The sequence below is a fragment of the Mustela lutreola genome, chromosome 9 (genome assembly GCF_030435805.1).
Source record: "Mustela lutreola isolate mMusLut2 chromosome 9, mMusLut2.pri, whole genome shotgun sequence".
NCBI lineage: Eukaryota > Metazoa > Chordata > Mammalia > Carnivora > Mustelidae > Mustela > Mustela lutreola.
Window position 1 is genome coordinate 84,413,042 of NC_081298.1, and position 18,858 is coordinate 84,431,899.

Here is an 18,858-nt window from a genome sequence, read left to right on the forward strand (position 1 = left end):
ATGACCTCATACTCATTTAAGGAAATGAAGAAAGATGCCACTTTGCAGTGTTGGGTTGCTTGTGGCCTAGGAACCTAACAGGAGTATCTTCCTCCTCCCTACAGATTTCTATTTCATTAATGAGGTATCAGTATTTAACATGAGTAGCTTATTTTTTTCTTAAAATATCTTACTATTTCACAGAGGAAGGCCAAAAGTGACCAAGACATACTATGTCCCCCAAACAGAATTTGAAGGCCTCAGCTTTTTGTTTTCATTTTTTTAATAGGGCTATCACACTTTTAACTCTATCTAATTAATGATATCCACATGTAAGTGTTTAGAAGTAAAATGTACCAACATCCGTAACTCAGAATACAACAAAAACCAAGATGGGTGGATGGATAAACTGGTGACAAGATATATAATAAAGGGAACAATTATAGAATCTAGGTGGGTATATGGGTGTTCACTGTACAATTCTTTGAACCTTATTGTATGCTTTAAAATTCTCTTAACAAAATGTTAGAGAAAATGTTCTGGGAAGAATTAATTTAAAAAAACTGAAAAAGTTGTTAAAATGGAGACAATAATATTCACAATCACAATTGTCATAAGGATTAAATTAAATTCATATAAAATGCTTTACACAATAAGTGTGTGACATTAAGATTTCTCAGTTTGCCAGTAGGCTCCCAAAGCTGTCACTTGACAGAAAGCTAATGACATGTCCTACCTCAGTATGTTATTTTGTGAACATGACGAAGTATACCTGCATAAGTCGATAAAAGACCATTATGCAGTCTCCACATCCACCAGTCACAAAAGTGGCCATTCATTATCACTCACATCTACCTCAAGACCTGCCGCCCACACACACACACAAATGTTACCATTCATATGTAGAATTCTGTCCTTTTACACTTCAAATGACCACTGAGGCACTAGATATCTGTGAAGACTTATAATTATTTGGAAGTCTTAAGTGTATTACATTGTTCAGACATGAGTCAAGCAGAATAAATTAATTACTGGCCAAGTAAGAACTAGAACTGCTCCCAATGCCTAAACACCTCAACAGTACCTTCTGATTCAGTGGTATGTTTACTTTGCTAGCTAAAAGTCATCATGAATGGGGATTAGTATACCGTTTTGGAATAGAGACTATTAGGACTTACAGGACTTTAAGATCAGAGGAAAAAATGAAGAATGGGGGGCGCCTGGGTGGCTCAGGGGGTTAAAGCCTCTGCCTTCGGCTCAGGTCAGGAGACCAGGGTCTTTGGACTCCCTGCTCATCGGGGAGCCTGCTTCCCCCTCTCTCTCTGCCTGCTTCTCTGCCTACTTGTGATCTGTCAAATAAATAAATAAAATCTCGAGAAAAAAAAAAATGAAGAATGGTCTCCCAAAGTTGAAACCTTGTAGTCAATATTGCCCCACCATCCTCCAGCCTCCATACTTTAAGAGATCAATAAATACTTGTTTTCTCATCCATATAGGGATATTAATACTCCCCTTGAAGGGAGATTGTGAGAATTTAATGAAGCTGTATACATAAAGAACCAAGAAAGATTCCTGGCATGTACTTAACAAACAGTAACTATCACTGCCATTTTTAATTAAAACCTTAACTGCAATTCACAAATGATAAAATTATTATCTTTTTCCCCCCTTAAATATTATTTATTTATTATCTTTTTCCCCCCTTAAATATTATTTATTTATTTACTTATTTATTTAAGAGAGAGACCAAAGTGAGGGGGCAGGGGCAGAGGGAGAGAGAGAAGCAGGCTCCTTGCTGAGCAGGGAGCCCAAAGTGGGCCTCAATCCCAGGACCCTGGGATCATGACCTGAGCTGAAGGCAAATGCTTAACTCACTGAGCCACCCACGTGCCCCAAATTATCATCCCTGAAACGATTTACAAGACTTGGGGCACCTGGGTGGCTCAGTGGGTTAAAGCCTCTGCCTTCGGCTCAGGTCATTGTCCCAGGGTCCTGGGATCAAGCCCCTTATTGAGCTCTCTGATCATCAGAGAGCCTGCTTCCCCCTCTCTCTCTGCCTGCCTCTCTGCCTAACTTGTGATCTCTATCTGTCAAATAAATAAACAAAATCTTTAAAAAAAAAAAAAAAAAAAAAAAAAAAGATTTACAAGACTGATTCCTTTCCCTCACTTCCCAAACTGCTCTGCTATGGATAGTCCTGGAACTTTTCTCATCAGTGAAATCCTCCTACGTATCTAAGCTATACAGAATTATCTGTCCTTTCTTTAAGGGACTCAGATTCCTCTGTCCTTTTTTAGTGACCTTCTTCTCTCCTCTTTGGAAGCAAATTCTGTTTTCTACAGTCACTTCCAGGTGATACCATCAAATATGCAATGTGTCCTGCCATCCTCTGATTATAAAATAGGGCAGAACTGGAGGTTGCCAAGGGAAACCAGATTACCATGTATAACATATAAAATTAAATCAAATGTCTTCAGTACCTGAGATTTGCCAAAGGGTTTTTCCTTCCTAATCCTCTGCAGGCTTCCTGCTCAAGCATGCCAGCAGGTTGGACAGAACTAATCACACAGCAGGGGCTGGAAGGCTGAATCCCAAAGAAGTCAGTGTTGCTCAATTATTCAATTTTTACTACGTGCTAATAACGTCCTAGACCTGCTTCTGCTGGGGAAGAAAAGTACATTTCTCTCTTTCAGGTCACTAAGATAATTTTAATGAATGTTCTATTCCTTAGTCAGTGGGAACAAAATTATTCTCTAGAGTAAGCAATTTAATTCTTCCTCCCCAACAGAACCAAGTGGCATTAAAGTTATCAAGTTTAATCAAATTTGGTACTAAAGGCAATATGTCATTCCTGAAAATTCAGGAACCACACAACTTAATCCTTGACTCTGTTTTAATTTTATTGGAGAATTCTAGTCAAGTGCTAAAGAGAGCAGTTGAATAATGTGCTTACTAAAGTGCTCATGTATTTGCTAGCACACACACGCATGCACACATGCACACCATGTGTGCATGCGTGTGCAAATGGCTTATCTTAAGAGTTCTGAGATGAGGGTTCATCTAGCACCAACCAGTGAGAGTGTGTAACAGCAGGTCAGAAATTGAAGCTGATTTAAGCAGAGGTATCAGGAAGGAAGGATTGAGAGAGAGGCATTAAAAAAATGACATGATTGGGGAGGGTATGTGCTATGGTGAGTGCTGTGAAGTGTTTAAGACTAACAATTCACAAACCTGTACCCCTGGGGCTAATAATACATTATATGTTAATTTTTTTTAAATGGCATGTTGGGGAGCAACAATTCAGTAAAGCTGGTGCTTAGCATATATATAACGTATGTATAAATGTGAGTAGGGGTTCAACAACTAGAAATGAAACTGGAAAGGTCAGCAGGTTTTAAGTGCCAACCTAGGGCACGACTCCAAAGAATGAAACTGTAACAGAAGAAGTGCCACATTTATGTATATCCAAAGTCCTACGGACAACATTTGATCTTTTTCTTTTTCTTTTCTTTTTTTTTTTTTAAGATTTTATTTATTTATTTGACAGACAGAGATTACAAGCAGGCAGAGAGAGAGGAGGAAGCAGGCTCCCTGCTGAGCAGAGAGCCGATGTGGGGCTCGATCCCAGGACTCCGAGATCATGACCTGAGCCGAAGGCAGAGGCTTTAACCCACTGAGCCACACAGGCTCAACCACACAGGCGTCCCTGATCTTTTTCTTTTTTGACATTTGATCTTCTCTAATTCATCAAGTCACAATATAAGTACCATCTGCACACTATTTTTCTTATATGGTAGCTTAAAAAGAAAATAAAAGAGTTCTTATATCAAATTACCTCATTATCATACATGGGAAAATACAGTGTGGGGATGGAGAGGAGTACATAGCTTTAAGAGAAAATGGAGACAGACCACCAGGACTTGGCGACCAGCAGTGACACTATGGTTTCTAAATTACCACTAAGGCCCTTTTAAAAACTCTAAAATCTTTTGAATCTTATACATCTCCTGGACTCATTTAAAATAACAAAGATAATACAAATATAGCCTTGTATCAACAGGAAAAGGACAACAGTTGTGTGGACCGTTAGAGGTATTACCCCTTATTCTCTCTTCTTCCAACACACACACACACACACACACACACATTTATGTATTCTACTTGCACACAAATAGGCAGCTAAGAATTGGTTACCCTTCGGTAACCCAAACCTTCGGATAGCATTAAAAATACTGAACTTTGGGGGTGCCTGGGTGGCTCAGTGGGTTAAAGCCTCTGCCTTCAACCTGGGTCATGATCCCAGGGTCCTGGGATCAAGCCCCACATCAGCCTCTCTGCTCAGCAGGGAACCTGCTTCCTCCTCTCTCTCTCTATCTCTGCCTGCCTCTTTGCCTACTTGTGATCTCTATCTTTCAAATAAGTAAGTAAAATCTTTTTTAAAAAAAATACTGAACTTTTTATTTTTGACACAGCAGGAAGGGAAAAGCAAGGACAAATCAGAAAAGAGAAACTGAATCTGTGGGCCAAATTAGGTTGCACAGCTCTACTGATTTAGTTCACAGGGGAATCCTATTTCTAAGATGTGAATTTTAAGAAAGAGAATTTCTACGGTGTTTTCCAATATTTCAGGTGCTGATGTTCGCCTAGCTCTGAAGAATTTAATTGGAAATAATCACAAGAGGAAATTCTATGGGGGTGGAAAGTGAGGTAGGAATAGAGGTGGGAAGTGGGATCAGAAAAGACAGAACAGCTGCAATGAATGAAAGGCTCTGGAACAGACATGAAGACAGATATCCACTCATGTGTGGAATCTCAAAAAAGAAAAAACCCAAATGGGGGCGCCTGGGTGGCTCAGTGGGTTAAGCCGCTGCCTTCGGCTCAGGTCATAATCTCAGCGTCCTGGGATCGAGCCCCGCATCGGGCTCTCTGCTCCACAGGGAGCCTGCTTCCCTTTCTCTCTCTCTCTGCCTGCCTCTCTGCCTACTTGTGATCTCTGTCTGTCAAATAAATAAATAAAATCTTTAAAAAAAAAAATAAAAAAAGAAAAAACCCAAATGAATAAACAATCAAAAAGCAGAATCAGACCTATAAATACAGAGAACAAACTGATGGTTACCAGAGGGGAGGGGGCTGAGGGATGGGTAAAATAGGTGAAGGGTAGTGGGAGATACAGCTTTCCAGTTATGGAATGAATAAGTCACAGCAATAAAGAGTGCAACATAAGGAATATAGTCTTATATCCTAGTCATATATAATATCATTATACTATCAGAGTGAGGTATCAGAACAGATGGTAGCTACACTCGTGATGAACATAGCATCATGTATAGACTTGTCCAATGTATAGACTTGTCACTATGCTGTACACCTGAAACTATTGTAACATGTGTCAACTATACTCAAATTTAAAAGTTTAATAATAAAAAAAGATATGGTTCAGCCCTGTCCTTTAGTGTCATATGCTAATGAGAGGATAACTTGACAATTTCAAGTAACTCTGGTGTTAATATCACTGAAACAAAGACATCTCAACAAATATGTTAGCAATGGGGTGTGGCTGAGGGATGCAAATATATTTCCTCCTAGATTGTGATTTTAAAGAACTAGCATCCTCACTGAAATACCTGTTAACGTAAAGTGAACTTGCAGATTCAATAGACATCGATGTATTTAAAGATGTCGATGTATTTAAAGCTCAATTTCAAGTCATAAATACAATTTTACTTCAAAATTATTACCAAGAAAAACAGATTTTAATAGTAAATGTTAAATTTTAGAATACCAAAGAGACAAATTAATTGTTAATTGCTGAGAATCTATTCATTTTTGAAAAGGTCTCTTCAGGACACCTGGGTGGCTCAGTCATTGGGCATCTGCCTTTGGCTGGGCTCGGTCATGATTCCAGAGTCCTGGAATCGAGCCCCACATTGGGCTCCCTGCTCGGCGGGAAGCCTGCCTCTCCCTCTCCCACTCCCGTTGCTTGTGTTCCTTCTCTCGCTGTGTATCTCTCTGTCAAATAAATAAATAAAATCTTAAAAAAAAAAAAAAGTTCTCTTCAATAAATAACTCAAAAATTCTATGAAGAGAACTATTTAAAAATTATTCCAAGTTATCACAAGAAAATTACAAGACTGAAATCATTCTGTGTTGAACTTGATTTGCACTAGATACATTCTTAGGGATAAAGACTGAATTTTATTTAAAAAAAACAACTTAGGGGGGGTAACTGGGTAGCTCAGTGGGTTAAAGCCTCTGCCTTCAGCTTGGGTCGTGATCCCGGGGTCCTGGGATCAAGCCCCACACCGGACTATCTGCTCCAGGGAGCCTGCTTCCCTTCCTCTCTCTGCCTGCCTCTCTATCTACCTGTGATCTCTGTCTGTCAAATAAATAAATTAAAAAAAAACAAAACAAAACAAAAAACAACTTAGGGGTGCCTGAGTGGCTCAGTGGGTTAAAGCCTCTGCCTTCAGCTCAGGTCATGAGACCAGGGTCCTGGGATGGAGCCCCACATCAGGCTCTCTGCTCAGCAGGGAGCCTGCTTCCACCTCTCTCTCTGCCTGCCTCTCTGCCTACTTGTGATCACTGTCTGTCAAATAAATAAAGTCTTTTTGAAAAAAATAAATAAAATAAAATTTTAAAAAAAGTATTACTTTTTAAATATGCAAAAGTAACTCATAGGGGCACCTGGGTGGCTCAGTGGGTTAAGCCTCTGCCTTCATGATCTCAGAGTCCTGGGATCGAGCCCCACATCGAGCTCTCTGCTCAGCAGGGAGCCTGCTTTCTCCCTTCTCTCTGCCTGCCTCTCTGCCTACTTGTAATCTCTCTCTCTGTGTCAAATAAATAAATAAATAATTTTTAAAAATTAACTCATAATGGATAATAAATATAAACAACATAAAAGCTATAAGGAAGAAAACTTTTAGAATAAAACATCAGAGAAAATCTTCACAACTTGCCCCATACAAAAGATTTGTTAGCTAGGACACATATAACTAACATGAACCATAAGAATAAAAAGCTGGTGAATTGGACTTTATCAAGAGTAGAAATTTCTCCTCTTTGACAGATATCATTAAGAAAATTAAAGAACAAGCCACAACATAGGAGATAAGGATTTGGATCTAGAATGTATTAAGAACTGTTACAACTCAATGAAGAGCAACCTAATTTTAAATGGGCAAAGATTTGATGAAGTCAAATGTGAAGAGACTTCACAAAGATATATAAATGGCAATTAACCACACTAAAAGATGTTCCACATTATTAGTCATTAGGAAAATAAATACACAATCTCTACACACCCACGAGAATGGCTTAACTATAAGAAAGTGACAATACTAAGGGTTGCCAAGGATGTGAAGCAACAATAATGCTCACATAACTACTGGTGAAATATAAATGTAAACTGGTAAATCCACTTGGGAAAACTGTATGGCAGTTTCTCAGAAGATTAAACATATACCTACCATATGACTTAGATATTACACCCTAAGGTATTTATCCAAGAAAAATGAAAACATCTATCCACACAAAGAATTATACATAGAAGTTTGTACAGACCATCTTTATTCATAATAGCCAAACACTGTAATGCAGGAATGTGTAGGAATGCTAGACATACCTATACATTCCATAAACAGTAGGGATACTGTCAATATAGTTAGTATCATTAAGTCTAATTGGCTTGAGATGGAACACAGATTGTTAGAACACAGATTGCTATAAATAATGTGGTGACAGCTCCTAGGCTGAGTGTTAATGTTCAAATGGCTTTGTTATTTTCTCTTAATGGGTGGAAACAGATTCGTTTCCACCTGCTGCAAATATTGTACTTGAATAAAGAAGGGCTGACATGGGTGTAGACCCCTCAGTGGCTGAGGGAAATTATGGGTGAAAGCCAATTTGGTCAAAAGTAGCGAAGTTGCCAGTTGTAGCTTAAAGAAGTCCAATTAGTAGGTGATTAACATGGTTAAAGTTGAGTTTAAAAATTTGTTGAAAATCTCAGGACTTGGGGTACCTGGGCGGTTCAGTTGGTTAACCATCTGCCTTCAGTTCAGGTCATGATGCCAAGGTCCTGGCATCCAGCCGCATGTCAGGCTCCCTGCTCAGTGGGGAGCCTGCTTCTCCCTCTCCCACTCTCCCTGCTTGTGTGCTCTCTCTCTCTCAAATAAATAAATAATATCTTTTTAAAAAAACAAAATTTAATTTATAAAAAGAAAAAAGAAAATCTCATGAGTTTAGGTTGAATAGCAATCCTGATATTGATATGATAAATCCAACATACAGGTTTCACTTACTTGTGGAGGATAAGGAATAAGATGGAGGACATCAGGAGAAAGAAAGGAAAAGTGAATTGGGAGGATTCAGAGGGGGGAGACAAACCATGAGAGACTGTGGACTCTGAGAAACCGAGGGTTTTGGAGGGGAGGAGAGTGGGGAGATGGGTGAGCCCGGTTGTGGGTACCAAGGAGGGCACTTACTACATGGAGCCCTGAGTACGATGCATAAACAAGAAGTCTTGGAACACTGAAAAAAAAATTAAATGAAATCCAGCATCTCTGATGCAGTTATACAGAATAGTTTGGAGGGATGCAGTGCCTACATCTGTTCAGCTATGTTATTATCTGATTAGTAGAAAGGACATAATTCCTACTCCTCCTCATCTGATGAAATGTTGGAAGAAGTTAGCAGAGACTAAGATTAGAATAGTAATAAGGAATAGAAGTATTTGAAAAATTGGTTAATATTGGGATCTGAATGTATATATCATAAAGAGAATTCTATAATTGACTATGTAATAAAACATTATACTCATGGAAATATTTTTGAGAAATAATCTAGTTTATTATTTTTTTTAAAGATTTTATTTATTTATTTGACAGAGATCACAAGTAGGCAGAGAGGCAGGCAGAGAGAGAGAAGGGGGAAGCAGGCTCCCTGCTGAGCAGAGAGCTCGATGTGGGGCTCGATCCCAGGACCCTGAGATCATGACCTGAGCCGAAGGCAGAGGCTTTAACCCACTAAGCCACCCAGGCGCCCCTATTATTTTTTTAAGATTTTATTTACTTATTTGAGAGAGAGAGAGCACATGCAAGAGCTCACAAAGGCAAGGGTTGGGGAGGGAGAGGCACCAGCGGACTCCTTGCTGAGCAGGGAGCCCCATGTGGGGCTCATTGTGAGGCTGGATGTGAGGCTCAATCCCAGACCCCAGGACCCCGAGACCATGACCCCAGTCAAAGGCAGACACTTAACTGAGCCACCAAGGCACCCTGAGAAATAACCTAGTTTAAAGCTAAGCAATAGTTTAAGGGTTTGAATGGTTATTCAGTGTCAGTTTGAAATAATTTTTTCTTGGCCTGAGTAAATGAATGTTGTGGGATGAAAGCATAGGAGATGAGACTTTTTACACAGTATGGATATAGATTGCTTTTGTAGATTTTTGAAGAGATTTGTATGATTGGGAAAGTTAATATAAATAGTGAAATTAGTACAAGAGGTGAATAGATTTATTACCTTTATTTGGAGTTGCATCAATTTTTTGGTTCCTGGGACCAAGAGATTATTACTTTTATCCATTAAAAATTTGAAAACAAGGCGCCTGGGTTGCTCAGTCAGTTAAGTATCTGGCTTCAGCTCAGATAACAATCTCATGGTCCTGGGACAGAGCCCTCCACTGGGCTCCCTGCTCAGCGAGGAGTCTGCCTCTCCCTTTCCCTCTGCCCCTCCCCTGACATGTGCACTCTCCCTTAAAGAAATAAAATCTTTTAAAAAATAAAAAAATAGGAGCTCCTGGATGGCTCAGCGGGTTAAGCCTCTGCCTTCATCTCGGGTCATGATCTGAGGGTCCTGGGATCAAGTTCCGCATCGAAGTCTGGAAGTCTGCTTCCCCTCCCTCTCTGCCTACTTGTGATCTCTCTCTGTCTGTGCCAAATAAATAAATAAAACATTTAAAAAAATAAAATAAAAATAAAAGTTTGAAAAGCCATATTATTATAAATGGAAGCATGAATTAATTCTTGCATACTTTCTCAGGAAGCAAGCTTTGAGTTTCTATTACTAGATTCACAATCTAATGTTTTTATTAAACTATATTTACAATAGATGGATGTCAAAATAATTTGTGGGTTAAATGATAAAAGTAGAAAGGGTAGGAAATGTAGGGCTATGAGACCATCTTCTCATATAAATAATGGTTAAAATTTTTGACATGGTACATATACTTGCCTCATTGCATTATAGTTACTATAGGCTAATAATAACTACGTTAATTCCTTAGGATAATGGTAATGTTGTATAATGATAATGTAACCACAAATAGTTCTCCAATTAGGTTAATTGTTGGAGGTATGCCAAATTGGTAAGGTTCACTAGAAATCATCATGGTCCCATTAGTAGAAGGAGAGTCTGTAATTCCTGAACTAGAATTATAGTTCAGCTGGAAATCTGTTCATAGTTAGGCAAAACAGTGTTGATGCTATAAGGCTGTGGGCAATTATCAGAGCTGTAGCTCCTATATAACTTCATGATATTTACATAAGAATGGCTACAATTACTAGTGCTATGTGGCTGACAGAAGAATATGCAATGAGTGATTTTAGGTCTGTTTTCCATTGACAGATGGAGCTAGTTATAATTAATCCCTCATAAGGATAATGTAAGAAAAGGATATGCATGTAATTTGTTAGGGGGTTTAGTGTTATAACTCAATAAATATCCCATAGCTGCCTGGTTTGAGTAGTATGGCTATAAGCACTTTGGACCTAGCAGAGTGGGGGCTTCAAATGTGCTTTTGGTAATCAAAGGTGCAGGCCATAGAGAAGTATTTTTACTATATATGCTACTGTGCATGCTAGTCATAAGAAAATATAAAATCAAGAATTAGCAGTTCAGTACTGAATTATCAGATAGTTCAATGAACCTGTAAGATTTTGGATAAAGATTAGGACAGTGAGAAGTGTGAGGGATCCTACTAGCATATAAAATAAAGTCCTGCATTTAATTGTTCTGTTTGGTTTCCTAAGCAGGTGATGATGATTAGGTTGGAACTAATGTGGTTACAAATAAAATATAAGGGGCACCTGGGTGGCTCAGTGGGTTAGAGCCTCTGCCTTCGGCAAGGTCATGATCCCAGGGTCCTGGGATAGAGCCCCGCATCGGGCTCTCTGCTCAGCAGGGGGCCTGCTTCCTCCTCTCTGCCTCCTTTCTGCCTGTGTCTCTGCCTACTTGTGATCTCTGTCTGTCAAATAAATAAATAAATAAATAATCTTAAAATAAATAAATAAATAAATAAATGCTCTTTAGGTAAATAGATAAATAAATAAATAAGATAGAATATAAAATAAAATATTAATTCTGTATCAGTAAAAGTAGTAATTAAGAAATTTGTAGCATAACTTGTAAAGTATAGTTTTTAAGGAAGGTTAGTGATTCTTTCATCTAGTATTAGATGAAACTGACCGGTAATGGGTATTAGTGGAAGAATGTCATTAATTTTAATAATGGCACTGACAGGGAGAAAGTATGAGTGAAAAGCTAAGGCTGTTGTCAAGTTGACTTAGGAGGGATGAGCTAATAAGCTCATTAATGGGCTATAAATTGTAGTGTTAATTCAGATTATATTATTTAAATGTATTCCTTGACACAGCAATTCTACTCATGGGCATATACCCTAGATAGAGGCCTGCACATGTAGAATATACCTAAAAGAATGGTTATGGTTTTACTGTTGGAAGAAGCCAAAAACTGAAAATGAACTTCATATACATTTATAACAGTATGAATAAATTGCAGTATATTCATGCAACTGAATACTATACAACCATGAAAATGAACACATTATAGCTCCACATAGCAATACAGATGAATCTCTCAAAAATAAAATCAAATGAAAGAAGACAGACACAAAATATTTTCATGTTATGATTCCATTTCATATAAAGTTCAAAATCGGGCCCATTTAAACTCTAGTTTTAGGGGCAAAGACAATAGTTACCTGTGAGGAGAAGACTGGAGTTAACCAATGATGAATATAAAAACAAATTTTTATATTTTTATATTTAATTTTTCTTATTAAAAAGAAAATGGAACTATTTCTATTCTGGGATAGATTTCAACCTCAAGGACCCATTATGTAATCCGTGTTTAAATGGATTTTTTTTTATTATTTAAAACGATGAGAAATGAAAGACTAAAAAAACTGGAGTAAGACTTTACCTAAGATAACAATACATTAACCAATAGATATACTATGTCACAAGCTCAGGGGGAAAAAGTCTATCTATGCACTGACAGAATATTGTTTATCTGAACAAACACATACTCTGATTCATTACACTATACCTGTGATGAGTGTGATTAAAAGCTCTTCAGAAGACACATGTGGTACATCTCAATTTTATTTGCAAAATAACTCAGATTAGTTACATCATGAATTAAAATGTTATCCAACAGAAGTGTCCTGAATACATATCTGCATTTTAAAAAATCTTTTGGAATGCCAATTTACCATTCATAATTTGGAAGTACTGATTTACTTAATAAGACTTGAGTCCACATGCCCACTTCCTTGATAGGGCAAGGATTTCTGAGATGCTTTCAGAAATATGATCTAAGTCTCACTAAAATCACTATCTCATGGTTTCTAACATGAACTTATAGTGATAATATCAAATAAATATCATATAATCATTACACACCATAATATCCTAGTTTCAGAGAAAACGTAAATCCTAGATGTGAACTGAATTCTGAAAAGAAACCACATTATGACTCTTAATAGAAGCATAAAAGGGCTACCTGTGTTGACACCTTTGCATCTCTTTCATTATTTCCTTTCCTTCTGCATGCTTCATGACTACATTTAAATAAAATCCATTTCATTTTTTCCCCACCCAAGTTAGTTCCCCTTACATTATCTCTGCCCAGGTACTCACAGTAACATTTTAGCAATCACTTCCGAGACAGATCCCACCAGAAAAAACCATCAAGAGTTTCAATCATAGCAATACTTGAACAGTCATTTACATGAAAAGCTTTTAAATTATGATACAATGAAAACAATATATGACTCTTTAATTTGCCATATATTTGTTTTGTTTTTTAATTAAAAACTTGACATCTTCCTTCTGCTAGTGTCTGTTCTCTTGCCACGATTGTAGAGGCTGCCACACATCCAGCTGATCTCTGACCCACCAAACAATACAAGCAGTAAAAAGGAAGTAGCACTGTGAAGTAACACCCCAATGTTCAACTAAAGTCTTTTACATGAGAGTTTTATAAATAGAGTATCCAAATTGGTTGAAAAATATAGTATTAAAAAAACTGGATAACTATGCATAATAAAAATAATGACAAAGATTTCATTCATTTGTGAAATTTAAAAAACAAAGGAAAAAAAGAGAAAGAGAGAGACAAATCAAGGAACAGAATCTTAACTCTAAAGAAAAAACTGATGGTTACCAGAGGTGTGGTGGGTAGGAGGATGGGTAAAACAGGTGATGGGGATTAAGAAGTGCACTCATCATGATGAGCACTGGGTGATATATGGAATTGTTGAATCACTATATTATACACTGAAACTAATGTAACACCGTATGTTATACTGGAATTTTTTAAAAAATTTAAGATTTTATTTATTTGAAGGAGAGAGAACATAAGTTAGGTGGGAGGGAGCAGAGGGGGAGAGAGAAGCCAACTCCCCACTGAGCAGGGAACCTGACCACTTGGGGTTCAGTTCCAGGGTCTGGGGATCATGACCTGAGCTGAAGGCAGACACTTAACTGACTGAGCCACCCAGGCACCCCTGGAATTTAAATAAATAAATAAATAAATAAATAAATAATGGCAAGGAGAAAGACAGTTTTTCTTAGAAAAAAAGTTCTCAGATAAACATTTCCATTTGGGCCCTGAAAGTATGTACTCTAGAAAATTGATTCCATGAGTATTCATCCCATATTAAGGAAGAAAAACAGAGCAGGATTTATTTAAAAGGGAAAATTTGTAAAGATAACTTCAATATTTTAGCAGTAGGGCCTATTCTTTAAAAAAGAAGCAGAAACAACTGCAGCAGTACCATTAATCAACATCTTTTAACTGAGCTAGTCTAAAACTATTTTGTTGATCTTTTCTTTTTCTAAAAGGGAAGAAAGTCCTGGCACTATTTTTAAAGAAAGAGATTTCAGACAAGTCAGTAATGAAGCTGGATGAGTCTGAGTTCAGAGGGGCACCTGCCACCAGTCTCTCTTCTAGGACATTTGGACACATCTGTGATTTGCCTGAAAATGTCACTCTTACTCCCACCTCCAATTATTAAGGGACTATAACATCATAATTCATCATCTCACTTATCTTCCCACTATCAAAGGAAAATCCTCACATAAATGACTGAAAATTCTTCTATTTTAAGATATCTGTAATAAAATATTTGATGCAAAACCTCTTCTGCGGGACGCCTGGGTGGCTCAGTTGGTTAAGCGGCTGCCTTCGGCTCAGGTCATGATCCCAGCGTCCTGGGATCGAGTCCCACATCGGGCTCCTTGCTTGGCGGGGAGCCTGCTTCTCCCTCTGCCTCTGCTGCCACTCTGTCTGCCTGTGCTTGCTCTCGCTTCTCTCTCTATGACAAATAAATAAATAAAATCTTTAAAAAAAACAAAAAAACAACAAAAAAAAAAACCTCTTCTGCACCTGCTCCAGTCATCTAATAACAACATTTGAAAACAAGTGTGGTGGAAAAGTTTTTTTTTTTTTAAAGATTTTATTTATTTAGGGGTGCCTGGGTGGCTCAGTGGGTTAAAGCCTCTGCCTTCAGCTCAGGTCATGATCCCAGGGTCCTGGGATCGAACCCCGTGTCCAGTTCTCAGCAACGCAGAGATAAATAAATATTTATTTATTTGACAGAGATAGAGATCACAAGTAGGCAGAGAGGCAGGCAGAGATTCCTGAAGTGAGGCTCCATCCCAGGACCCTGTGATCATGACCCGAGCCAAGGGCAGAGGTTCAACCCACTGAGCCACCCAGGCACCCTTGGAAAAGTCTTAAAAAGTGATTTTTAGGGCGCCTGGGTGGCTCAGTGGGTTAAGCTGCTGCCTTCGGCTCAGGTCATGATCTCTGGGTCCTGGGATCGAGTCCCGCATCGGGCTCTCTGCTCAGCGGAGAGCCTGCTTCCCTTCCTCTCTCTCTGCCTGCCTCTCTGCCTACTTGTGATCTCTCTCTGTCAAATAAATAAATAAAATATTTTTTAAAAAGTGATTTTTATTTTATTTTAAAGAATTTATTTATTTATTTATTTATTTATTTGAGAGAGAAAAAGAACATGAGCAGGGGGGAGGGGCAGAGGGAGAGGGAAAGCAGACTCCCTGTTGAGCAGGACTCGAGATCATGACCTGAGCTGAAGGCAGATGCTTAACTGACTGAGCCACCCAGGTCCTCCTATAATTTTACTTTTAAAGCCATATTTTTAGAGAATCACCAAATCAACTAGTGATTTATCCTTGTTCTTTTAAAAATATGGTAAATTCTGGTTCTATATTCCCCCCACCAAGGATCCTTTCTCTAAAGGATCTGGTACTGCACACTCTAAAGAAACAAAATACCAATGAAGATCAAAACCTAGGCTAAGTCTCTCCTGCAAACACAGCAACAAAATAACCCACTTTTGAAATCTTATCAATTCACAATGTAGGCAGTAGAGTATAGTAATAATCATCAGGATAAACTTTAGAGTTGGACAGATGAGTGTTCAAATGCTAGGTCTGTTATTTATTAGCAATGTGACCTTGAGTTGCAATTTCATCATCTGTATAGTAGGATAATAATACCACCTACTTCAATGGGTTATGATGATTAAATTATATATTACATATATCAAAAATAGATATCAGGGAGGGTATGTGCTTTGGTGAGTGCTGTGAAGTGTGTAAACCTGGTGATTCACAGACCTGTACCCCTGGGGATAAAAATATATGTTTATAAAAAATAAAAAATTAAATAAAAAAAGATATCAAATTATATAAAAATAATCACAACTTAGTAGATTAGAATTACTAAGTCTAAAACATGGTGCTAATATCAGAAAAAAAAATAGTTGACATGACTTCTCTATGTAACAAGAGAAACCAAGTCTGAAATAGGTAGAGCCTAAATTAGAAGTTCCCTTTTCCTGAAACTTAGTTTACTGGGCCACAGAGTCCTAAAATTATGAGAAAAAAGTTTGATAAGGAACTCAGTAATTGGTAAGTAGCAATGTGATAATATATCACATCTGATGGGGAAACTGAGTTGTTTTTTTTTTTAAGATTTTATTTGTTTATTTGACAGAGAGAGACACTCAAGTAGGGAGAGAGATCACAAGTAGGCAAAGAGGCAGGCAGAGAGAGAGGGAGAAGCAGGCTCCCCGCCAAGGAGAGAGCCCGATGTGGGGCTCGATCCCAGGACCCTGGGATCATGACCTGGGCTGAAGGCAGAGGCTTAACCCACTGAGCCACCCAGGTGCCCCGGGAAACTGAGTTTTAAAGAAAAATGATTTCCTTTATCTTCTATTCCTTATTGTATTTATTTCTTATATTTCTTATTGTAGATTTTGAAGATACAAAATTGTGACAATTCACAAGAATGAGACCATACAAAATGAAACAAACTTCAAAATTTTAAGGCTGCCTCATGTTCCTACTGTTTCCTGCTATATCTCAAATACCCACAAGGGTCGATCAACCCCAGCAACCTCTTCTTTCTTCCTGCCTGTTCCACCTCACTTAGCTAGTTCGAGACAAGAAAAAAACAAAGGTAGGAATTAAACACGTGCATATTCAAGTGCTTAAACATATGTCCAAATACCCACCAACTCTGTTCCTGAATTCAATTCTACATTTTATTTCTGTGGTGGGCTTTAGAATTAGCCTTGTTTGTAGTCCAGCTTCACCATGGCAACTCACTCCCAGGAACAGCATTCCTCTTTGCTGCATGTTGCAATGACCTCAGGATTAGGTTTATGTTTTTGTACTGGGCTCTCCTGTGCCTACACCCCTAATATTGGGTTATTAGTCCTCTTCAATACCTGCTGTGACTCCTTGAGAGCTGGACATCTGATTCACCCATTCTAACCAAGACTGGGGTTCTGTATAGACTTTGACTAATTGCATGTCACTCTTCCTTTCTCCCTTGGAACACATATCCCAACTATGCATTGAGTAACAGAATCCAGAACCTACTACCATATCTAGTCCCACATTCCTCCTGATGCAGCATCTTGAGTATACAAGATGAAAAGATGGTATGGTCTAGGGGTGCCTGCGTGGCTCAGTCAGCTAAGCTTCTGCCTTCCACTCAGTTTATGATCCCAGGATCTTGGGATGGAGTCCCTAGTCAGGCTCTCTGCTCAGTGGGGAGTCTGCTTCTCCCTCACCCTCTGCCCCTCCTCCCCCTTGTCTTCTCTCTCTCGCAAATAAATAAATAAAATCTTAAAGAAAAGATGGTACAGTCTAAAAACATAAAGGGCACAATCAGGGAGGCACACCCAAATTCTAACTTGCCACACTTCACAAGTTTTGGTTTTCTCATCTTCAAATGAGGATGAGTGAGATGATTAGTGAAGTAGTTCCAATCTAAGGCTGAAAAAAATCATCCAAGCATATCTTCTTGCTAAATCACAGACATAGGGGAGTCATTGAACTGTCAGAGATTAAAAGGGGATCACTTTATACACAAAGTGGAGAACTCTTGGATTCTCCATCAGAGATTCCAAATGGATTTACACTGAGGGTGGGGCATACTCGGAGCTCTGACAAATCACAGCCATATACATTATCATCACTCTTCAATGAGGGCCACAAAGAGCTTGGGGCCCTGTTCTATATCATCAAGGTCTCCTACAGATCTATAATTCTGTAATTCTCATGATGCAGACCTTTATACACTGGTGGTGTGCTCACAGGGACAAGCTTTGGGAGTTAGTTTTTATAAGGAAGATAGGTTTGGGGCACCTGGGTGGCTCAGTGGGTTAAAGTCTCTGCCTTCAGCTCAGGTCATGATCTCAGGGTCCTGGGATCGAGTCCCGCATCAGGCTCTCTGCTCAGCAGGGAGCCTGCTTTCCTTCCTCTCTCTCTGCCTGCCTCTCTGCCTACCTGTGATCTCTGTCTGTCAAATAAATTTTTAAAAAATAAAATAAAAAATAAGGAATATAGGTTTTAGTTGCTTCATGACCTCTGAAGGATTTTTAAAGTTGCAGCCTGTATATCATAGCAAGGTTACAATCCCCCCCCTACCCAACCATGAAGAGACCATCAAAAGACACTAAAGGGGAGAGATAGTGATTGCTATAATTTTGCATGTTTTTCAGTACCTTGTTCAGCAACCTTATAAAAACATGTTCTGAGTGATTTAGTTGACACAAAGGAATTGAAGCAAGGTCTAACCAACTAAGCTAATGAAAAATAGGATTACAGATTCTGAAAACTCCTCAGTAAGTTCAGAAAAAGTCTGTTGGTCAAAGTGAACCTTGAGTCACTTTTAAACGGTAGGTGAGAGAGAATAAAAAGTGATTTAGGGGGACGCCTGGGTGGCTCAGTTGGTTAAGCAGCTGCCTTCAGCTCAGGTCATGATCCCAGCGTCCTGGGATCGAGTCCCACATCGGGCTCCTTGCTCCGCAGGGAGCCTGCTTCTCCCTCTGACTCTGCCTGCCATTCTGTCTGCCTGTGCTCGCTCTCACTCGCTCTCGCTTGCTCTCTGACAAATAAATAAATAAAATCCTTAAAAATAAAAAAAAATAAAAAAAAATTTAAAAAAAAGTGATTTAGGTAAGGTGCTTGTCATACAAATCAAGAATGTGAGAAGTCACACAAAATGAGCAAAAAGCTGAAAATACACATGCTAAATCTGAGGTTAATG

General features: G+C 38.5%; 1 protein-coding gene across 5 annotated transcripts in view; it reads right to left on the reverse strand.

Moving 5' to 3' along the window:
- The window catches only part of PUS10 (pseudouridine synthase 10), a 66,652-nt gene that overhangs the window by 29,134 nt on the left and 18,660 nt on the right, over positions 1 to 18,858 (reverse strand). The window lies entirely within an intron of this gene.